The sequence below is a fragment of the Odocoileus virginianus genome, chromosome 6 (assembly GCF_023699985.2).
Source record: "Odocoileus virginianus isolate 20LAN1187 ecotype Illinois chromosome 6, Ovbor_1.2, whole genome shotgun sequence".
Classification (NCBI taxonomy): domain Eukaryota; kingdom Metazoa; phylum Chordata; class Mammalia; order Artiodactyla; family Cervidae; genus Odocoileus; species Odocoileus virginianus.
The window spans coordinates 51,144,113-51,165,550 of NC_069679.1; the positions used below are offsets into that span (position 1 = coordinate 51,144,113).

General features: G+C 38.2%; 1 protein-coding gene across 1 annotated transcript in view; it reads right to left on the reverse strand.

Moving 5' to 3' along the window:
* SEMA6D (semaphorin 6D) overlaps window positions 1–21,438 on the reverse strand; it is a 612,063-nt gene that overhangs the window by 311,494 nt on the left and 279,131 nt on the right. Inside the window, exon 3 of the mRNA XM_070469340.1 lies at window positions 7,009–7,080. The gene's annotated coding sequence lies outside the window, so the exon portion shown is untranslated. The remainder of the gene's footprint in view (window positions 1–7,008; window positions 7,081–21,438) is intronic.

Sequence of the window (21,438 nt, forward strand, 5' to 3'; positions counted from 1 at the left end):
ATGCCATTAAATCACACAGTAAAATCATGAAGAACTGCATGTGGACTTTCATTTCTTCAGTCTAGAAGTGACATGCTTATCACTTCCACTCACACAGAGTCCAGAACTGGTCACAGCACCTTGCCTAATTGCAGAAGGATCAAGTAATATAGGAGAACAAAGGGAATGCTAAGCATTACTGTCTGTCATTCAATACTCTATCAAAGTAATGTTAAAATGGACATACTCCCCAAAGCAATCTATAGATTAAATGCTATTCCCATCAAAATCTCAATGACATGTTTATATTAATATGAAAAACAATCCTAAAGTTAATATAGAACCACAAAAGATCCAGAATAGCCCAAGCAATTTTCACAGAAAGGAATAAAGCTGTGTCCTGATTTCAAAATATATTATAAAGCCATAGTAATTAAAACAGTATGATACTGGTATAAAGACAGATATAAAGATCAATGAAATAGAACAGAATCCAGAAACAAACCTGTAAATAAACGATCAACTGATTTTTGACAAGGGTAACAAGAAAACACAATGGGAAAAGAATAATCTAATCAATAAATTGTGTTGGAAAACTGTATACCTGCATACAAAAGAATGAAATTGTACCCTTCTATCATAATTAAAATGGATTAATGACTTAAGAGTATGACATTCAACTGTATAACTTTTAGAACAAACATAGGAAAAAAGCTTCCAGAAATTGGTCTTGGCAATGATTTTTTCTATATGACCAAAAGCATAGGCAACAAAAGCAAAAATGGACAAACATAAACTATGTCAAACTGAAAAGCTTTTACACAGCAAAGGCTATGATCAACAGAATGAAAATGCAACTTTTTGGAATGGGAAAAAATAATTGCAACCCATATATCTGACAAACAATTAATTTCCAAAATACATAAGGAACAACTCAATAGCAAACAAAAAATAGAGACAAACAAACAAAACTGCCCAATTAGAAAATGGGGAAAGGAATTGCATGGATATTTCTCCAAAGAAGACATATGAATGGCCAACTGGTATATGGAAAGGGGCTCAAGATTATTAATCATCAGGGAAATGCACACCTTGAATACAAGGAAATATCTCTTCACACCTGTTAATCACATGACCCAGCAATCCCACATCTAGATATACAACCCAAAGAACAGAAATCAAGGCCTTAAAAAGATAATTTCACTCCCATGCTCATTTCAGCATTATTTACAATAACCAAAAAACAGGAACAACCTAAATGTTCATCAACGGATGAATGGATATAGAAAATGTGGTATATTCATAAGTGGAATAGTATTCAGCCCTTTAAAAAGACCCTTAAAAAGTGGTCCATCCACCACTTGCAACAATGTGAATGGACCTGCAAGAGATTATGCTAAGTGGAATAAGCCAGTAACAGAATGACAGATGCTGCATGATGCCACTTTATATGAAGCATTTATCATAGCCAAATTTATAGAAGAAAACAGGATGGTGGTTTCCAGGGGATGGGGGGAGAAAACAGGGAATTGTTTTCCAATGGATATAAATTTACAGTTACACAAGATGAATAAGTTCTAGAGAGGTGCTGTACAACATAGTCCCTATTGCTAACAATATAGTATCGCACAGTTAAAAATTTAAGACAGTAGATTTTATTTTAAGTGTTCTTACACCAAAACAAAAACAGAAACAGTAAAAAAACAAAACAGCTCAAGAAAACTTTTGGAAGTAACAGATGTTTTTATTACTTTGGTTGTGGTGATAGTATCGCAGGTGCATGCATATGTCCCAAATTATCAAATTGTATACACTACATACGTCTAAGTTACGTTTCGATAATGCTGCAAGTACTCTATTAAGCACTAGGAAAACCAACATGATTAAGATTTAGTGCCTTCTTGCATGTAGCACACTGCATAGATACTGAATGGTTTTAATAAAGCTAATACCTCCTATAGTAATGTTGCATACATGAGCATTTCATTGAGGTAACACAAACCCTTTTGAGAATAATCATATTTCAAGATGACTCTTTGGAGTCATGTAACAGTTGCTGCAAAAAACAAAACACACACACACATATATATATACTCATAAGTTGAAGACTTAATGCCATGTACCCTTTGATACAAACTATTAGGTTGTTGCTATTTAGTACTGTCTGACTCGAGACCTCATGGACTGTAGCCCACAAGGCTCTTCTGTCCAAGGGATTTTCAAGGCAAGAATATTGGAGTGGGTTGCCATTTCCTTCTCCAACAATTAGGTTAGGGATGCACAAAAATAAAAGTGTTTTTAGTTTATGTTTATGGTAATTTCATGGGAAAATAGAAAAGATCCCCAAGGTATTGAGCAAACATTCCACAACTCATTAGGCCATTTACTCCTCAATCCACTCTCTAAACTGAAAGGAGAGAGACTTCTGGCTAAGAGATTTTGACCCCAGTGGCGACAGGGAGGGTCTGCCTTCCTCTGGCCTCCGCTGTAAGCCTGTCTCAGGCAGCCCTCAGGCTTCTTCCGGACTCGGTTCCCTCCACAAGCCCACAAACAAGGCGACAAGCTGACAGGAACTAAGCCAGGATTCTTGGCCTCCTATTCTCCCTTATATGCCAGAGAGAAAGGAGGCCACCGTCCAATATGCAGCCAGCTAGGAATTCAGCCTCCTCCTCCCCTTTCCCTTACCCTCGCCAGACAGCCCCGTGGACAGCCTTCCCAGGCTTCCGGCTCTCCTGGCCAGCTGGGAAAGGAACGGCCTTTCCAGACCCCTGTGAGCTTGCCAATAAACCCTTCTTTTCTACTCAAGAGCCAGAACCGGGAGATTACAAAGCCACTGTCACAGAATGGTCACTAATAGAGGTTTTAAGAGACCAAGGGGAAGAAAGAATTTCTGGGTCAAAGGAAAAGAAAGACGATGGCAAGTTTCTAGCAGTGTAGTCATGGTTTGCTATAGTTTGCTGATAATCAGAGAAAACCTTTTCCTTCCAAGGGACCCCAGGCAGGCTGGAAGATGTATTTCTGAAATCTGTTCAAAGCCACATTTCATTAGTTTTATTTTATGAGAAGCTTTCTGTTTGCACATTAACCTCAATACTCTAAGACATGAAAAATTTGATACTTCATGGAGATACATAGACACTGGTATGAGATTTCTGTTTAAGAAGCAGACTTCCTGGGGACTGGGTGAAAAAGCAGCTAGAGACACCCGTCCCTGCAGACTGCATTCTGATTTCCCCATGGACTCCAGCATGACTACTGAACTGTGTCTGTAGTACGGATCTCCTCCAAGGTTAGTCTTGGTGTCTCTTGGCCCAGAAACTTGCCTGGCTCAGTCACAGACCTCTCTCATGTGGTACTGATTCTCTGACTTGGCCGGGTATATCCGGGATCCACTGGACTCCAAAAATCATAAATCTGTTCCAGGGCCAGTTTTGGATTCGCACCAAAGCTACCTTTGAAGCAGTCAGTGAGAAAGGTCCAGTCTGTGTGGCCAGTGGGAGGCCACCATACCTTTCTATGGAAGAGTGACTGGCTACTCTCCTCTACTAACCATGTCCCCCATTTTCAAGGCCTCCAACAATATTAGCAAAATACTTTTTCTTAAACTAGCCTAAGAGAAGAGGTACTGTCTACATCCATTTTTCCTAGGAAGTTCCCATGATTCTTAAGGGGACAGAACACTGTCAAACTCATTTACAGTTTCTAACGCAAGGTCCTAGACAAAGCAAAAATGTCCTCTGAAGCTCTTCCTCCAGAAATATGGATCTCTTAGCAGTCTATGACTGCATAATTATTAGTCACCAGGCAAGTAGTTCTTGACAAAGCAAAAGTACACATAATCTTAAAAATGATTTGACTTTCTAATGTGGACTGCAGAAACCATTTTTAACCATCAAATCAACATTTTTCAGCATCAAGTTAAAATCTAGTTCTTATTCAGCACTATTTTGTGTGTATATATATATATATATATATGGTGGTTTAGTCATTAAGTCATGTCTGAATCTTGTGACCCCATGGACTGCAGCCTGCCAGGCTCCTCTGTCCATAGGATTCTTCAGTCAAGAATACTGGAGTGCGTTGTCATTTCCTTCTCCAGGAAATCTTCCCAACCCAGGAATCAAACCTGGATCTCCTGCATTGCAGGCAGGTTCTTTACCCAACTGAGCTACAAGGGAAGGCGTTATGTTACTTTATATATATATATATACATATATATACACACACACACACACATACACACACACACACATATACATACACATATCTCATTTAATCTGTAATAAAACTTTATTATATTGGTGTTACTCATATTTTTTAGATGAGGAAGCTGAAGCTCAAGGAGAAGTCAAATAACAAGATCAGTGTTGCACAGATTATAAAAGATGCAAGCAAGATTTGACTGCAGCTATCTTTAGTCAGCAAGCTCCTTTTCTTCTAGGATTCACATTCCTCCAATATTATCCTGGAGCCACTTTGGATGGAGCAGGATTGCATGACTGGGAAGCAGGTAAGACTCTAATCAAGCGTTCTCATTATTTCTTCCAAATTTACTTTACCTGCTTTACATATTGGGTTCTCATGAAAGATTTTCCTTGAAGATAAGAAAAGTTGGACCATAGAACAATACACCACTTGTCCTTCTATTTCAGGCTTACTGCTTAGGAAAAAATAATAGCAGAGCAACATATGATTGCTGAAGTATTTTCTAAGGATAAGATTTCTGAGGGATCCTATGGCACACTAATCGATTACCATGCTAACTTACTAGACAATCAGTGATGATACCCCATACTCCCTTGTGGCCCAAATTTTGTCTCATAGATCAAAATTTTAATGAAGGAAAATAAGAATGACTGAATTTCAGACTCTTAATGTGTTTTATATTTGAGAGAAAATATCAAATTTCCCCAGCTCTTATGACTTGGAAAGAATAGGCTAGTGACAGTTAGGACACATGGATTTCTAAACCTAATACTGCCACTAGTCAACTAAATGACCCTGGGTAAGACATGACACTTCCTGGGCTGTGATTTTTTAAAATGACATCCATATTTAACATTTTCTGATTTCTCTGTACAATATCAAAATGCACAGGCTATTAGAACCCATTTTAGTGTGTAGTCTAGTGGCACTTTGGGCTCTTAAAGGAAGGAAGAGGCAGCGCCAAGGTATATGGCCTCAGAGTTGAGCTGTCAAGAGGCTTTCCATCAATGATAATTGTCTTCTGGCTTCGTGCTGGTTTCAGTTAGCCCTGCTTTCCAATGACAAGACATATCTATCCTCTTCTCTTTTCTCATCTCTTCTCTATTCTTCTCTTTATCTTTATTCATGTGTGTGTGTGAGAGACAGAAAGAGACAGAGAGAGACAGACAGTCCAACATAACTCTGATCATAACATAATATAACAACATAAGTCAGCATAACATAACATAACTCTGATCATCTGAGGTTGGTATATTTCTGGAACTATCTCCCCTTCTCCTGATTTCTCAACCTCAGATGTTACTATCAGGATTTTCCTTATCAGCTATGCTGAGCACCTTCTTCAGAGAGGCACTCTAGATGAAAACAAAGGACAAAATCAAAAGCCACCTACCTTGGAAATCTAGCTCCCCCCACCAAGTCCAGCCCCCAAACCAAGTAACCTGGGCCTGTCTTCCAGGCTTCTCTCTACTGCCATCTCATGGTGAGGCAGCCTTTTTCTGAGAATTAACTTTTCCTTTGGTACAGGGCCTCACTGACAAAGCAGGCATAAAAATTACAGGGTCCTGTCCGCCAGAGCAGCAGTCTTTATAACAGATTGCATAGGACACGAAGCTTAGAAATAACCAGAGAATGACTGGATAGACTGTAGTTTAAGCAAAGAATATATCAGCACTTAATTCAAGAAATAAGAGAAAAGTTCCTTGGGAGAGAGAGGAATCCTGAATGTTCTGAATTCCATCATTTTTCTTCCCCCCCATTGACGTGGGAACTTTAAAATACTAGAATCATAGAGACCCATTTATGGGACTAAAAGACTTAAAACTGCACTCAGTCAGCAATGATTTCAACACCATCACTGTAACAGTCTATCAATATCTCCCGGTGTCTGGACAGATTGAGTCACCATGATGCTCACTCAGTCACCCAATAGATGCTCACTCAGTCACCCTATAACAATGTCACTGTTTGAGTAGAACTGCTTCCTGCCCTGATATTCAAGAGACAAAAATGGTCTCATGTCCCAGCCAATTAACCGTCTTTCTTTGGTACTTGATTGCTGCTTCTTGTGTCACTTGATCATAATCATGAGTATTTTCCTCTACAGAAAGTGTTAGTTGCTCAGTTGTGTCCATTTTTTTGCAACCCTGAGACTGTAGCCCAGCAGGCTCCTCTGTCCATGGGATTTTCCAGGCAAGAAAACTAGTGGGTTGCCATTTCCTACTCCAGGGGATCTTCCCAACCTAGGGATCGAACCCATGTCTCTTACATTTCCTGAACTGGCAGGTGGATTCTTTACCACTAGCACCACCTGGGAAGCCATTTCCCCCTATGCACACCACACAACTTGTTCTGCTCCATCAGCTGCCTGCCAGACATGGCTGTTACAATATATACATTTGGCTGTGAAAACAAAGCACTTGATGTTGATTTAAATTTGGAAACACCCCTGTAAAGCATGTTTAGATTATGGCATGCAGCAAACAGACCTAGATTATTATTCAAACGTTATGCTTTGAAGCAGTACCTCTATTATTTATCCTTATCCTCCTCTATTTCTGTTTTTTCTAAATTAGCAATGCAGGTTTAAAAAATCATGATAAAACTTGAATTTTGATCCATACTGTATCAAGGATTCAATCTAAAGAGCTAATCCAAGCTGAACACTTAGTTAATGCTAGCCCAGTGCTAATGTTGAGACACAAATCCAGACTAGATGACAGATATTTTCCTAAGAAGAATGAAACTTCCAAGTTCAAACTCAAATCAAGTAGTCATATACACATGTGGAAGAGACAAAATTGCAAAAGACCCATGTCTTACTGTAAGGAGGCTTGGTCTTCTTCAGGATTCCAGGCTCTCAATTACTGGCCAAGAGATCCAGGGCTCTGCATTCTATAGGAAATTAAAGAAAACAAATAAAAAGACATTGAAATAGCTACAAATGCAGTGAAAATGTATTGCCTAAAGTTTACTCAAGAAACAGAAAATAAATGGGAACTAAGTTCATAATCCCAGTTTATATAAGCAATTCAAGGGCTTCAACCAAAAATATTTCTGCACAGAATCAATATGTGAGCCGAGAGCCTTGTACTGGACCTTAGAAGGGATGCAACCTGGTTACTATAGGAAATATTACTGTTTTAGGTAGAACAAGGACATGGGTGAGGTAACATGAGGGCACATATGACACTGTTAATATCTTTTTAGCTGTTTTGGTGAGTTTAAGGGAAAGGTCTTATTTTGATTAAAGTATGTCTCTAACTTTGCCAATCTCTCTTTTAACTAACATAGGTCTTGGCAGATCACAAGATTCAACTAGTTCTTATTAATCATGTTTGTTTCCATTGCATTTATATTTCTCACAAACCATAGGAGTTTTCATTTATCTACTTATGGTAGAGATAAAGTGTTTCCTTTTAAAATGATTTTAAATTTAAGAGTGAGTCAATTTTTAAAAAAAAATTTAAGTAAACAATATTACTTTTGATATATCAATAGAGGAAAAATGATGAAAGTAAGAAGTAGGTGACCGTACTGTGCTTAGTCGTATGCGATTCTTTGTGACTGAACGGACTGTAGCCCACCAGGCTCCTCTGTCCTTTGGGATTCTCCAGGCAAGAATGCTGGAGTGGGTTGCTATGCCCTCCTTCAGGGGATCTTCCCAACCCAGGGATCAAACTCAGGTCTCCCACATTGCAGGCAGATTCTTTACTGTCTGAGCCACCAGAAAAGCCCAAGAATACTGGAGTGGGTAGCCTAACCCTTCTCCAGGGGATCTTCCTGACCCGGGAATTGAACTGGGGTCTTCCTGTGTTACAGGCAGATTCTTTACCAGCTGAGCTACCAAGGAAGCCCCATATATGTGTATAGGTATACATATATATCTGCATATAGTATCACATATTATTTAAATTAGAAAGGAGGTTGAAATTTCTGATTTCCTTGTCTGTATTCTATTTCCAACTAGAAGGCAGCCAGGTATAATGCAGCAAGTGACAAACACTGGCACAAGCCTGTTATTTAGTAACATGTATACAAGCCTATGCTTCACCAGGTACTGTTACAGAAACTGTGTAATTTGAATCTAAAAACAGCCCAGTCGATGTCATCATTTCCCACACTACAGATGAGAGAGAAAACTAAGGCCCACAGATGGGGTTCAAATTTGTCTTCTCCTACTTGCCACTCTAGCAGGCACATCTGCTAAATGGCACCAATGCTGCTAGGTTAGGTCCTACAGAAACCCATGATGATAAAAACAAAAAACAAAAACACTACACCAAATTTCCCTTAGCATCCTGTTAGAGAAAGCAAAGGGACAAAATCCTTATTCCAAGCAAAATGTCATGTTTTGTAAAAGGGATGTGGTGAGATAGATAAAACATCCAACTCCCATTTCCCACATATCTAGATGGACTCTAAATTAGTTTATCCCTAATTAAATATCATTTTTAATTCCTCCATCCCTACCTTTGCTTCTAAATCTACCGTTTAGCTAACATTTTCAAAGTGCTTTTTCCTTCACATTTGCCAACCTTCTTGCATTTCCAGCCTTCATAGAATACACTGGGTATATAAGGCCTTGAGTCAACTCACCTTCCCTAGGTAGCCTTTTCCAGCAAGTATTAGCATAAATACCAGTATGTTTACACCATAATTACTTTAATTCCCTTGGCCCCAGCAGACCTGGAGTATGTCAATCCACAGCGATTTCAGGGGTAAGGGATGATTACTGGTCCATGAAACATAAATTACAATAAATGCTTGGAAATTTGGCACACCACTTCTAAAAGGATCCCAACTAAAAGGAGGGCACAAGGCTTTTTCCCTGATGCAAGTGATTTTCTAGGTCTTCAGGCTTTCTTTTTAAAACAAGGATCATAATTCTTTTCTTTGAATTTTCTCCATGAAAATTACAAATATGAACATTTTGGCATCTTCAAAGTATGCCAAAAGAAAAACATATCAGGAAAGTATGTTTTTTCCTGGAGAAAACCACTAAGTAAATATTCCTGTAAAATTGGCAAGACTCCTCCCTGGATTTATAACAGAAACTTAGGTACCTTTCTCTTTCATAGGCTATAAGAGAGCTTAGTACCACTAGCAATGTTGCAAAGTGAGTGTCCAAGAAATAAGAACTTTAATGGCATGTGGACAATTATTTACACACATATGAATGTACAGAGGTCTATGTTTAGGGGCTTATTATTAATAACCAGACAATTAAGAGTGGTAGAGGTTGAAGTTAAAGGCACAATTTAAGTGATTATAGCATTATGAGGGATATTTCCATTTTTTATACAATAAAGATCCATATATCACTAGTCAAAGAATATGCATTGATTATTTAACATGTGCAGAGCACTGGGGGTATAGGACAGATGAAGTTCTTGTGTTTATTGAGAACCTACTATATCCTAGATGCTGTGCAGCAGAATTTCTTGCATATATGTGAGCAGTGAGGGTTGTGGGGTAGGACAAAGAGGAAGTGTAAAAGGAGAGGAGGGCAGATTTCTAGTTTGAGTCTCAGTGTTATTCATCAGTGGGATTCATGAGTATCTTGTGGTGTTATTTTTCTATTTATACAAGAGACTTAAAAACTGGAGTACTAATTCAGACAGACATACTTGGTCCACAACAAGACTCCATTTATCAGTAGGGTAGGGCAACCCATGGGACTGTCACTTTGGCTTATGGCCTGACCTAACTGTGCATGAACCCATGTATATGGCACTTGTCTTTTAAAGTGGTATTTAAATTAAATTTGGGAGAGAGAGAAGTGAGTTTCCATTTTAGCAAGGGTGCAGGTGGTTTGTGGAGATGGAGTACTGCAAAGGATATGCTATAACTTGGGCATCTTGAGAGCTTGGCATTGGCAGCATACCAGCAGCTCCTCAAACCAATAATCTCAAAGAAGTGAAAATCAGACACAGTCGTGGGATACACTGCAGGTGTATCTGGGGTGTATCAGGAAGCTTGCCCTTGCATGAACCTGAGCACTAGTACTAGTCGGTGGTTTGATATGATGCAGAGAACACAGGTGGAGAAGGCAATGGCACCCCACTCCAGTACCCTTGCCTAGAAAATCCCATGGATGGAGGAGCCTGGTAGGATGCAGTCCATGGGGTCACTAAGAGTCCGGCACGACTGAGCGACTTCACTTTCACTTTTCACTTTCATGCACTGGAGAAGGAAATGGCCACCCACTCCAGTGTTCTTGTCTGGAGAATCCCAGGGACAGGTGAGCCTAGTGGGCTGCTATCTATGGGGTCGCACAGAGTCAGACACGACTGAAGTGACTTAGCAGCAGCAGCAAAGAACACAGGTATCATCAAAAGCAACTGTAGCAGAATGTATGGATTGTCATGCCCTCCTCCAGGATACCTTCTCGACCCAGTCATATAATATTATGAATACATTTCTTAACCAGAGCAAATAAGACACTTCTTAATGGTAATCCACTCCAGTATTCTTGCCTGGAGACTCCCATGGACAGAGGAATCTGGCGGGCTGCAGTCCACGGGGTTGCAGAGAGTTGGACACGGCTGACTGACTGAGCATGCATGCACACAAGACACCCCTAGGGACACTATGCTACAGGGGCTGAATTTATCAGAAGAGCAGTGAATGGTCCATCCACATTGATACTTTTTATTATTATTTCTGTGAATCTGGAAAACATGTTTTACACAGAAAATATATTTAATTGTCAAGACAATGAAAGCTCATGGTCCTTATTTTACTGATGAAGAACTATAACCCTCCAAAATAAAATCTCTTGTTAGGGCACCATATAAGTTGAATGACTTCCCTGGTGTCTCAGATGATAAAGAATCTGCCTGCAAGGCAGGAGATCCAGGTTCAATTCCTGGGTCGAGAGGATCCCTTGGAGAAGGAAATGGAAATCCACTCCAGTATTCTTGCCTGGAGAATTCCACAGACAGAGGAGCCTGGCGGGCTACAGTCCATGGGGTCATGAAGAGTTGGATAGGACTAAGAAACTCACACTTTCACTTCTTTTTCTCATAGGTTGAAATATGCCCCCTAAAATGATACATCCATGCCCTAACCCTAGAATCTGTGAATATTAACTTATATGGCAAAAGATGTGATTAAGCTTAGGATATTGAGAGGAGGGTTTTATTCTGGATTATCTAGGTGGGCCCTAAAGACAACCACATGTACCTTTATAAGAGAGAGGTAGAGGGAACTTCAGGATGGACATACAGGGGAGACGAACAGAAAAGGAGGCAATGTGACCACAGAGGAGAAGATTGGAGTGATGCAGTCACAGCCTGGAGCCACCAGAAGTTGGATAAGGCAAGGAACAAATTCTTCCTAAAACCTGACACCTTGATTTCAGACTTTCAGTCTCCAGAACTGTGAGAAAATACATTTTTGTTTTAAACCACTCAGTCTATGATAATTTGCTTTAAAAACTAGAGGAAAAAATATAAGTTACACAATTAACCAGCGAGAAGAAGAGAGATGTTCCAAATCAAAGTTTGTATGACTTTAAAATCTGTCTCTTTGGGCCCACTGGGATGCCTCCCATATGGCGTCGACATATGTCATAGCCATACAGCTCTTGGGTCTTTCAAGATACCTTCTTACCATCTACTTTAGCCAAAACCACTAAACCACTTTATATTTGGAAATCACTAAAAATTGCTATATATGTTATGATTTAAACAAAATGTAAAGGCTTCAACAGTTGAGTCAAGAGAACTTGTTATGATTAGGAAAAACTATATGACAGAGAAGATTTCGAGTTACGAGAAAAATGATACACATAATTGGATAATTGTGAAGGACCAGGTAGAACATTGCAGGCCCTGAAGGACAGTTTGAATAGTATTTCAAGGGGAAAATTACAAGCCCCATTCAGAGTACACTGTGCCAGCCAGCTTGCAATTGGAAGTCTTGTACTAAAATGAAAACCTGATTAGATTTAGATCCTGGTTGTTTCTGTTATCACTACAGTGGATTGTTACTATCCCTTCTAGAATCTGAGGTATTCTTATTTACTTACTGAAGATTCCTCTCTTAAAAAAATCTCTTCCACATCCAAGGTCATTTACTGAATCAATTTTGTATCTACATCCTTCACGGTCAGGCATTTTCTTTCTGTCCATGAGCTTCTTTCAATGCCATCTGTTTTGCAAAGGGATTTAGTGAATTACAAACCAGACCAGCAACATACAGGGGCACAAATACTGGGTTCTTAAAAAACAAGTTTTAGCTTTACTTCAGCACTTCACCCTCTCCACTGAGGGTGAATTAGGCCATCTTCATGAGAGATAAAATTACCTATATTCCTGCCTAACCTTAACAAAGAAGGAGAAGAAGAAGGCCTTTTATCTATTCATTGTAAACAGAGTAATTACAATTTGCTATGGCTCACAGAAGCAGGAAAAAACAATAACAAACCACCACATTTAATATGTTTTTCATTTTCTCTGAGGATCTGAACAACTTGGTAGTCTTAACTCTAGCTCATTACAGCTAACATTTTAATCTCTCATGGCAGAGAAGCAAGAAATAAGTTTATGTCCAGGTAATAACAGCATCACTAAGATCAATACTCAGAGATACCATAGGAAATAGGTTCACTTTTTGCAAAAACACTATACGTTTTCCACTTGAGAAGATCAAAGCTGAGATGGAGCATTTGGGGTCTGGCTTTCACCTTCTAGTCATTGATCAGGCGACATACAATAGTGCTTTCCTGCTACATAAGGCACAGTACTGGGGAATAAAAAAGGTCTAAATGTGTCATCTCTGCCCAAAAATTCTAGTTGGGTAGACAAGAAATGATGTCTTATTATTTTAATAGCCCCAAACAATTGAAACAAAAAGAACCTCAGATAAAAGTTCAAGACAACAAAAATAGCACAAGACAGGACATGTTTAATTATCAATAATTGCTACAGGATGTCAGAAAAAATGGAGAGAACATATCATACTGGAGTGGTCTGGATGTCAGTACCAAGACTGGAAATGAATTACGCTAGATGGATGTAAAAAGCCAAAAACAATCAATATCTAGAATCACCAAATGATACCCTTATGAATATTCAATATACTCTGGTAATACACAAGGACTGCATTTCTCACGCAGCTGGGTCAAATCTGCTATACTGACTTGAACCAGTGCAAGTTTATAGCCTTTTCCTTCCAACACAGTATAAATGTCAGTATGGAAACAGCAACATATATTTTCTCCATATATTATACAAATGTGTCCTGCATGTGGAAGTTCTAATCTTATGGATCTTATCCCTTTGGGACTAGTTGTGTGTTTATACTGACCTTAGTTCATCCTTCTTAAATTAACAAAGAAGGACCAGATTTTCCATTCCAAATAGAATGACTCATCTAAGAACAAAAAGCAATGAAATTTCCAAGAAGCAGCCTCTTCCTAATATCCTGTAACTTCACGTTATCAAGAAGAATTTACTCAGAGAGCAATAGAAGCATGACTACGACAAGTTGTAATGATGGAAACCTGGTCCCATGCCATCTATTATATTTTCATAGGATTATCAAATCTGACAGACAAATCTCAGATTCTTGTTCTACCAGTTTCAATTTAACCATTATCTGATAAATATTACAGAATGCCTTCTTTATACTAATAATGTTTCAGGTATTGCAGATATAATGGTGGTGGTAGGGAAGGTATAAGGTCTGTGTGTACATAGAGTTTACATTCAAGTGTGTGTGTGTGTTATTGTGTTGGGGAGAGACAGACAACAAACACATGGTACAGTGACTAAAGGCACTTCGGATTGTGAGGTATCTGCTATGTGGGAATAATAATGATGTGATGAGATGGAGACGGACTGTTGGGGGTGGCAGAAGTGGGAGTGCAATTACTTCAGATGCTGTAGTCACCCCAGGTCTCTTGGAGGAAATCACATTCTAGTAACTGGATGAAGGTGATGATACAAAGATCAAGCGTACAGTGGTATAGGCAGAGAAAAGAGCAAGTACAGAGGCCCTAGGATGGACGTGAGCTCGTTCAAGGATAAGCAGGAAGGTCAGTACCACTGAGGCGGGATGAGAGAGAGGTGTTAAGAAGAAGCAGGAAAAGGAAGGCAGGACTTAGATCATCTGGGGCCTTGTGGGCCATGGAAAGGATTCAGTATGCCTGCTTAGGACAAATATTAACAGTAATTTCCTAAGATACAGGCAAATTTAGTTGAATTAATCTCAAAGTTATTTTATCTGCTCTTACATGCTAAAATACTCACAGGTAACAAACATTTTACATTTTAGATACTTATTTGAATATTTACTAAAAATATAACATTTACCAAAACTGAGATTTGCTGTTTTCATAGTTTGATGATCCTATTTCAAGTTACATAATAATTAAGGGATTTTTAAAAAATTTTAAATTGGAGGATAATTGCTTTACAATGTTGCGTTGGTTTCTGCCATACAACAGCATGAATTGGCCATAAGTGTATGTATGTCTCTTCCCTCTTGAACCTGCCTTCCACACCCACCCCATACCACCCCTCTCAGTTGTTCCAGAGCACCAGACTGGGCTCCCTGTTTACACAGCAAGTTCCCAGGAGCTAGCTATTTTACAAGATAGTGTATATATGTTAATGCTACTTTCTCAATTCGTCCTACCCTCAGCTTCCCCCGCTGTGTCCACAAGTCTGTTCCCCTCATCTGTATCTCCATTCCTGCCCTGCAAATAGGTTCATCAGTACCTTTTTCTACATTACATATATACGTATTATTATACAATATTTTTTTATCTTTCTGACCTACTTCACTGGGTATAACAGGCTCCAGGTTCATCCACCTCACTAGAACTGACTCATATTCATTCCTTTTTATGACTGAGTAATATTCCATTGGTTTCCCAGGTGTCTCAGTGGTAAAGAATCTGCTGGCCAATGCTGGAGATGTGGGTTTGATTCCGGGCTTGGGAAGATTCCCTGGAGAAGGGAATGGTGACCCACTCCAATATACTTGCCTGGAAAACTCCATGGACAGAGGAGCCTGGCAGGCCCCAGTCACACAAACTTGGACATGAGTGTGCAACTGAGCACACACACACACAATATTGCATTGTATATATGTGCCAAAACTTCTTTATCCATTCATCTGTCTATGAACATCTAGGTGCTTTCACAGCCAAGCTACTGTAGGTAGTGCTACAAGCAACACTGGGGTACATGTGTTTTTTCAATTCTGGTTTTCTGAGGGTATATGCCCAGCAGTGCAATTGCTGGGTCATATGGTAGTTTTATTCCTAGTGTTTTAAAGAAATCTTCATAGTGGCTTCATATGGCATAGTAGCCATAGTGGCTGCATCAATTTACATTCTCACCAACAGTGCAAGAGGGTTCCCTTTTCTCCACCCCCTCTCCAGCATTTACCGTTTGTAGATTTTTTGATGATGGCCATTCTGACTGGTGTGACGTGATACCTCATTGTAGTTTTGATTTGTATTTCTCTAAGGATGAGCAATGTTGAACATTTTTTCATGTGTTTGTTGGCCATCTGTAAGTCTTCTTTGGAGAAATAAAAATTACGGGATATTTTAGTACATTTCAATGTTTCCCATCCCCATCTCACAAAATTATCTACACAAAAGGCTGGACTCAGAGAAACAAAGCCCCAAATCATGTAACACTAACAAATCACCTGTTTACAGTTGTCTTTACTCCTTCTTATACTCAGTCCTCAAGCATACGCTATCATGATGTAGCTTTAATCATAACAGATATATGATTTTTCTCCAGTGCTTTCAAAGCACATTTTGAGTAGGGTACTTATTATTTTGCAAGATTTGGACATTGGCAAGAAGATTTCTCAGCAACTCTAAATAAGCCTGGCTAACTGGACTTCATTGATCACTCCTTGCAATGATTTTCCCCTCTCTTTGACTCAAATCTTCACTTCTTATCAAAATTGCTCTTTCAGGGTAAAAAAGGACTTGAGAAGAAAAGTAATTTCTGATAAGCAGTAATGAGACTGACTTACTAGGATCCCTGGGTATAAAAATTAGATTCTAAGTAATTTCTAAATAATTTCTGAGAATTCACAAAAGGAGAATTTCTCCTCTTAGCTGAGTGTCATTTGTTTGCAAATGAGAAGACACAGCTGTGGGATGGCTAATTAGGAAGACTTTAACCTTACCTAACTATGTTTTAACAAAACCTAGAAAACATACATTTTTCTTAGTCTCTGTGTCAGATTTTTAAACTCTCTGACTTGGGGATTTGAATATAGGGATCTAAAGAGCTTAAAAGGTCAATGGAGGAGCTAGTGAAATTGATTTTTAGTAATAAATTTTATTTCATAAATTCACATGTTATTTAGAAAATGGAAGCAGAAGCACCAAATATAGTATATTCTCTACTACTCCACATGTACCCCAGACAGTTATCCATGGTACTGTCACAAAGACAAAATCTTCTTCAAAAGAATTTAAGAGTTTCTCTCTATTGTTAATAAAATCTAGTGTTGGTTTAAATAAAAGGCTGCAGGAAAAAGTAAGAAAATGTATCATTTGTCTTGTGGTTATTTTACAAGTTTTAATTTCTCTTTCAGGTATTACAGGTATCTCAAACTTAGTACAGTCAATACAGAACTCTTGATTCCCACACTCAGTATCCCATTTATTACCCCATGGTCTTCAGTTTAGTAAGTCACCATGTACCCAATACTAAGTCAAGCTAGGTCACTCTTCATTCTCTTCTTTCTCAGACCCTCCCATAACTCTATCTGCATACAATTCATCTTCAAGTTCTAGTAACTCAGTCCAAAACCTATATTACAGGGCTGCAATCAAGGAGTTGCTGGGCTACGTTCTTATTTGGGGGCTCAGCTGAAACAAATCTGACTTCAAGTTTATTCAAGTTATTGGCAGAATTAATTTCCTCACAGCTGTTTGACTAAGGGAACTGGATTTTTGCTGGAAGTTGGCTAAAGACTGCTATCAGGTCACTGTGTCCACCAGAAGTTCCTAGAGGCTGTCTATATGTCATTTCCACATGGATTTCTCCAAATTATCCACTTACTCCATCAAGCCTATGATGAGTCTCTGGCTTGAGTCTGATAAAACAGAGTTTTATATATTGCAACATTATGCTAAGCATTATACCCTATCTCTTTGTCATATAGCATAACCTAATTACAGGACTGACAAACCATCACCTTTACCTTATTTAATTGGTTAGAAACAAATCACAGGTTCCACCTACACTCAAGGGGTGGAGATTACACAAAGTCTTGAACACAAGAAGGTGGGAATTATTGGGGCTTACTTTAAGGTCTTCCTGTCAGATTATAACTGACATTATTTATTACAGTTTTTAAATAGTATTCTTGGCTCATATTCTTACTATTTCCTTTCTTTTGCTTACTTGGCTTAAATTGCTTTTGTCCCTCCTAGTTTCTTTAGGTGAAAGCATAGGCCATTTATTTGAGACCATTAGTCTTTCCTAATAAAGGGGGTTGTTGCTATAAATCGACCTCTAATTACTGTGATAGCAGCCTTTTACAGATTTTTATTTATCATGCTTTTCTTTTCATTCAGTTCAAAAACATCCTGATTTCCATTTTGATCTCTTCTTTGATACACAAGTTAACTAGCACTGTGCTAGTTAGTTCCCAAATACTTGGGAATTTTCCAGTTACCTTTTGTTATTGATTTCTAAGTTAATTCCCTTGTGGTCAGGGAATATACTTAAAATACCTAAGGTCCTTTTTAAATTCAAAAGACCTGTTTCATGGTCAGAATATTGTTTATGCTGGTAAATGTTCCATGAGCACTTGAAAAACAACATGTACCATTTAATTATTGGATAGAGTCTTCCATAAATGTCAATTAGGGCAAATTGGTTGATAGTGTTGTCTTCTATAGCTTAATTTAATGTACATTTTGTATTGCTATTGAAAAAAGGTTGTTGAAATCTCCAACTATGATTGTTGATTTGTCTAATTCTCCTTTTGTTTTTATACTATCAGTATTTGCTTCATATATTTGGAATCTTTAAGTGCATAAATATTTAGAATTGTCATGTTCTCTTGATAAATTAACCTCTTTGTCTATGAAATGATGCACTTTATCCATGGGCCATATTCTTTTTCTGTTATCAACAGAGCCACTCTGTTTTCTTTTATTAATAAATTATCAATAAATTTATTAATAAATAGTGCTATCATGGTATAATTTCTTCTATCATTTTGTTGTTCAGTTGCTCAGTTGTGTCCAGCTCTTTGCAGCCCCATGGACTACATCGTGCCAGGCCTCCCTGTTCCTTACCATCTCCCAGAGCTTGCTCAAACTCATGTCCATTGAGTCAGTGATGTCATTCAACCATATCACCCTCTGTTGTCCCCTTTTCCTCCTGCCTTCACTCTTTCCCAGCATCAGGTTCTTTCCTAATGAGCTGGCTCTTTGCATTAGGTGGCCAAAGTATTGGAGTTTCAGCTTCAACATCAGTCCTTCCAATGAACACCCCGGACTGATTTCCTTTAGGATGGACTGGTTGGATCTCCTTGCAGTCCAAGGGACTCTCAAGAGTCTTCTCCAACACCACAGTTCAAAAGCATCAATTCTTCAGTGCTCAGCTTTCTTTATAGTCCAGCTCTCACATCCATACATGACCACTGGAAAAACCATAGCCTTGACTAGACAGACCTTTGTTGGCAAAGTAATGTCTCTGCTTTTTAATATGCTGTCTAGGTTGGTCATAACTTTCCTTCCAAGGAGCAAGCATCTTTTAATTTCATGGCTGCAATCACCATCTACAGTGATTTTGGAGCCCAAAAAATAAAATCAGCCACTGTTTCCACTGTTTCCCCATCTATTTGCCATGAGGTGATGGGACCAGATGCCATGATCTTAGTTTCCTGAATGTTGAGCTTTAAGCTGACTTTTTCACTGTCCTCTTTCACTTTCATCAAGAGGCTCTTTAGTTCTTCTTCACTTTCTGCCATAAGGGTGGTGTCATCTGCATATCTGAGGTTATTGATATTTCTCCTAGCAATCTTCATTCCAGCTTGTGCTTCTTCCAGCCCAGTGTTTCTCATGATGTAAAGAGCAATATTGCATAGGAACGTGGAATGTTAGGTCCGTGATTCAAGGCAAATTGGAAGTGGTCAAACAGGAGATGGCAAGAGTGAGCATCGACATTCTAGGAACTGGCGAACTAAGATGGACTGGAATGGGTGAATTTAACTCAGATGAACATTATATCTACTACTGTGGGCAGGAATCCCTTAGAAGAAATGGAGTAGCCATCATAGTCATCAAATGAGTCTGAAATGCACTACGTGGATGCAATATCAAAAATGACAGAATGATCTCTGTTTGCTTCCAAGGCAAACCATTCAGTATCAGAGTAATCCAAATCTATGCCCCGACTAGTAATGCCGAAGAAGCTGAACAGTTCTATGAAGACCTAAAAGACCTTCTAGAACTAATACCCAAAAAAGATGTCCTTTTCATTATAGGGGACTGGAATGCAAAAGTAGGAAAAACCACAGCTTTGACTATATGGACCTTTGTTGGAAAAGTAACGTCTCTGCTTTCTTGTATTATTTTACTTTTAACCAATTTTTATATTTTAAGTTAGTATCTTATGAGCAACATATCCTGGTTCTTAATTTTTTATTCAGGTCTAGAAAATCTCTCATTTTTAATTGGGTGTTTAAACTGTTTCCATTTAGTGTAATTATCAGTATCATTGTATTTAAATCTATCAGGCCATTCTTTTTTTTCATACAAGTCTCATCTCTTCTTTATTTATTTTCTCCCTTTGTTACAGATTGAATAGGCTCTTCCCCCTGCCCCGCCCCATTTCAGATGCTGTAGCCTTAACCTACAGTGTGATGGTATTTGTGATTGGGGCCTTCATGAGGTAATTAAAATTGGATTAAGTCATGAGCGGGGCTCTCATGATGGGATTAATAGCCTTATAAGATGAAGAAGAGAAAGTGATCTCCCTCCCTCTCTGCACATGATGTACACACCAAGGAAAGGATATCTGAGGACATAACAAGAATGTGGTCATTTTCAAATCAGCAGATAGCTCTCAATAGGAACTGAATCAGGTGACACTTTGGTTTTGAACTTCCTAGCTTTCAGAACAGTGAGACGTAAATTTGTGTTGTTTAAGGTATGGGTCTATGGTATTTTGTTATGGAATTCTAAGCAGACTAGGACATCTTTTTATTTCTGCTTTCTTTTGAGTCAGTGGAATGCATTGTTAAATTATTCTACTTTATATACTTTGTTGGCTTATTAGTTACATTTCTTTTTTTATAGTGGTTGCTCCACAGCTAACACTGTACATACATCTTTGAAATAGTATCATTTACTTCAAGTAATATTATGTCACTTCATGTAGAATATAAGACCATTACAACCATTACAACCTCTCCCATTTTTTTACTATTTTGTCATACATTTTACTACTATATAAATAATAAATCTCCTCAATATGCCAACATTATTTGTCTTAGGTAATCAATTGTATTTTAAAAATAAGAAAAAAAAAGTGTTTTAAAATACTCACATATTTATCATTTCCAGTGCTTTTCATTCCTTTGTGTAAATTTATATTTCAGATTTTGTCTGAAAACATTTTTTAAGCTGGTTTTCATATGTGAGAGACACTTTGGTTGAGCATAGATTCTAGGTTGACAATTTTGCTTTTTTAGTACTTTAAAGATGCCACTCCTCTATCTTCTGACTTACACTGTTTTTAACGAGAAGTCTGCAATCATTCTTGTATTTTTATGAACTTTTTAATGTACTTGATGTACCCATGTATGTATTTTGTCTTTTTTTCCTTTGGTTACTTAAAAATTTTTTTCTTTTTGTTAACAGCTTTGGAAATTTGTTTATGAAGTGCCTGATGAAGTTTTCTTCTTGCTCTTACCTTGATATTTATTGAAATAGTTTCTTGGATTTCTGGGTTTATATTTTTCATCAAATTTATAAAATTTTCACCCTTTATTTCCTCAAATATTTTTTTATGTATCTCTCTCCATATTGAGGACTCCAATAACAAATATATTAGGCTGTTTGAAATTGTTCCATATGTCACTGATGCTCTGTTCGTATTTTTAATTTTTCAGTCTTTTATTTTCCTCTGTGTGTTTCATTATGATCGTTTTCTATCACTATGTTTTCAAATTCACTAATCTTTTCTTATGCAGTGGCCAATGTCACTCTTGTTGTTAAATTGCTAAGTCATATCTGACTCTGCC